Raw genomic sequence first — 3,440 nt, forward strand, 5'->3', positions numbered from 1 at the left:
TGTGGGCGTGACCTAAATGAAACAAAGGGGGCGGGGCCATGCTGCGCTGCTTTAGAGAAGATGAAGAGTTGCTGCCATGCCGTCAAAACTAGGGGTGCACAAAAAAATTATTTATATATGAATCGCGATTCTGTCTTCTAATGATTCTAATGAATTCACAAGTTTTAAATCAATGATGCCGTGCTGTATTAAAGCTTTAATCAGGATAAAACCGTATATTAAAAGCTAACATAAGCAGTAGCATTTACAAATAACAGCGTATCTAAAAGTATGAGACCACAACAAACAAAAAACATACCATTAAGAGCCGTGCTTGCACAGGTTCTGCACGATCCTCTTCACTAATATCTTCTGCTTCTCAATCGGGCTCAAACTGATAAGCAATATAGACGACATCATTGTTTACAATACAAGCAGAGCACATGCCGCTGAGGTGAGGGGCGGGACATTTAGACACACACTAGAGGCGGTTTAGCCAATCATAACACACTGGGCTAGCTAACCAATCAGAGCCAATCACCTATTTCAGAGGGAGGGGCTTCATAAAAGCAGGAAATCATCAGTGTGTTTATAGAAGAAGGGACAGAGCGGTGTGGAATAAAGGTCAATTATGTGGAAAAAACCCCCACCCCTTTAACTAAAGGCTATACTCTTTAGCGCAATGGTAACCCCACAAAACTCACACATAACAGAAATCATTTTGAATCCCATCATAATAACAATAACCACGAACAGATCTCCCCTATATTAAAGGGGTCATATGATGTTGCTAAAAAAACATTATTTGGTGTAATGCAATGTGTTTATGCGGTTTAAGGTTAAAAAAATACTAGGGCTGTAGGGTGAGGGAATTTCCCTTGCGGTAATTCTGAGTGGCTCAATAGCGCAATATGCGGTATTATCGCCATATATATATATATATATACATACATACACACACTTACTCACGGTTCGGTTTGTATCACTGTTTTAGAGTCACAGTTTCGGTACGGTTCGTTATGTGCTATGTTTAGGGAAAAAAACTATATTGTGAAAATAAAAATAAAGAAAATAAGAACAAATAATCTAACTACAAGCAACACCACAAATAAATAAATAGTGCTTTTCAGTTTTTTAGGTAGGTCTAGCATAGTTTTTAGGTACAAAAATTGAATAAATCAAATGTAAAATAACATTGCATATTTGACTATATAAATGAAAGATTAATCCATATTAAAGTTACAAAAGCTATTCAATCAAGAGCTGTGAGAGATTTCCGTGTTGTTGCTGTTTGATTAACATTAAGAAAGTGCTGTCACTTTAAGAGAACGCATTGATCCAGTGCACTGATTCTGTACGTTCAGCCGACTATGTCTGCTAGGATACTCACCAAGATGGGCATTTTGACATCATTTTTGTTGGGAAAAAACGAACAATAATACTGATAAGATAATAATATACAAGTTCTACTAATAAGAACAATATAAAACGCACTAAGGATTAACAAGCTGCTGGATTCATGAATGTTAATCAGGTTGTGTGCGTTCGCTGGAACTGATTCGCTGAAATCAAAACAGGGACGATAATAAGTGAGTGCCAGCCAATGAGATTTCATTGCACATTAGTTCCGCCCACTACCGGAGAACCCGGCAGTTCTTAAAAGCTGAAGAATTCCAATGGAACTCCGTTACTTTGACAGGAAAATACAACAAAGAATATCGTTTACATGTAGCACGTCAATTCTGCATGTTATGTAAGACTCTCTCTCTCTCTGTCTCTTTCTCTCTCTTTGCGCGTGTGAGAGAAAGCGACGGCGAGTCGTGCGCCTTCACACTACAGTTTACGTTACGCCAAGTACACAAACACAGGTGCGCTGCGCATCCATTGAGATGAAATGAAAAATATCTCAGATCGCTTGACAGAGAATGAAACTCTGAAGCGCTCAGAGTGTTCTGTGAGTGAAAAATATATCTGTGCTAATCTTATACTTAGCCTCCAACACTGGCGAGTAAAATCTGAGAATTTATTAGCCATTGGCTGATATTAGACATCATTTAGTCGCCCAAAGTGAAGATTTAGTCGCGTATGCGAGTGATTTACTCGCAATGTAGAAGGTTGTTGTAATGTATTGGGAAGCCAGAATTTGTATCCATCAACAGAAACATGCATTAGCCGAACTCTAACAAACCATATTACAGATGCCTTGTCAGATTTAAGCTGAACCGCGGTCCTAGTATATGCCGAACTGTGTGTGGAGAACGGTACGTATGGTTCAATTTTTTTTACCGAGAACCGTTGCACCTCTAACACACACACACACACACATATACATACATACATACATACATACATACTAACTAACGAGGTCATATTTAGAAACCAATGAAACCGAAACCAAATAGCATTGAAACAGGAAGTGAAGTTAACAGAAGAGAATGACAACATAACGATCCACATAACAGAACATAAACCTGACAATAAGATCGTTAGGCTATTGTTAGCCTGTATGTATAACAGTTCGTTCTGATCCTCTAATCCGACTGGACAAGAGACTTTCTATTGATATTTCCACCTGCGTGTTCTAGACGGGCTGTCAGTCAGTGCAGTTAGATTGTTGCACCACAAGGTGGTGGAAAGGGACTGTCTTTGAGTGAATCTATAAACCGTTCATTCAACTACACGTTCAAAAATGCGGATTCATTCCAAGAGAGATGTAATGAAGCGCGCTGTTGAAATAATTTTAACTTTGAGCGCCACGTTAGAAGGCTCAGCTGACCAATGCATCGATGCTAAGACAGAGATTTGGCTTTCCTTGGAAGGGCATAACCTTACGAAAAAAGAAAACACGCAAAAATTGCGGTTGCTGCGATTCTTGCACTCCTTTGCTCGTCAATAGCGTGGTATTGTGGTTATCGCGACAGCCCTAAAAAACGCATTTTCCACATTCTCCTCTATGCCCCGCCTTTCTGAAACGTGTCGATTTTTACAAAGCTCATCGATCTGAAAAGCGAGGTGTGCTCTGACTGGCCAGCTATCCAAAGCGTTGTGATTGGCCGAATACCTCAAGCGTGTGACAGAAATGTTATGCCCCTCACCATATTGTGATGCCTTGTCCGGCCGGAGCGACGAGACAAAAACATCAAAACCCATTATAAACGAGGCATTTGTTGCATCCAGTGGGGACATAATTATGGATTATAATGACTTGTACTGTCTTTTTAAGTGTTGCGTTGCATCGCGCCGTGTAAACATAAAACCATGTCTGCATTTGTGATCGGAGAAACGACAAAAAACAAGTGCTACTCTACACTGCTCAAAACTCGTGTTTGAATCATCAGTGGCAAATTCTTTAAATATGTAAACGTACTTGCAGTCTGTGAGTCTGGACCAAGCGGTAACCTCCCGCTCTCTCTCGTGATGCCAACAAGGAAGTGACTTAAACTGTAATTCATCAACTGGCC

At 39.9% G+C, this 3,440-nt stretch overlaps 1 protein-coding gene across 2 annotated transcripts in view; it reads left to right on the forward strand.

Moving 5' to 3' along the window:
• Positions 1 to 3,440, forward strand: part of atf6b (activating transcription factor 6 beta) — a 23,234-nt gene that overhangs the window by 7,743 nt on the left and 12,051 nt on the right. The gene's annotated exons all lie outside the window — the stretch shown is intronic.

Source organism: Sinocyclocheilus grahami, unplaced genomic scaffold (assembly GCF_001515645.1).
Source record: "Sinocyclocheilus grahami isolate Dianchi unplaced genomic scaffold, SAMN03320097.WGS_v1.1 scaffold1191.1, whole genome shotgun sequence".
Classification (NCBI taxonomy): domain Eukaryota; kingdom Metazoa; phylum Chordata; class Actinopteri; order Cypriniformes; family Cyprinidae; genus Sinocyclocheilus; species Sinocyclocheilus grahami.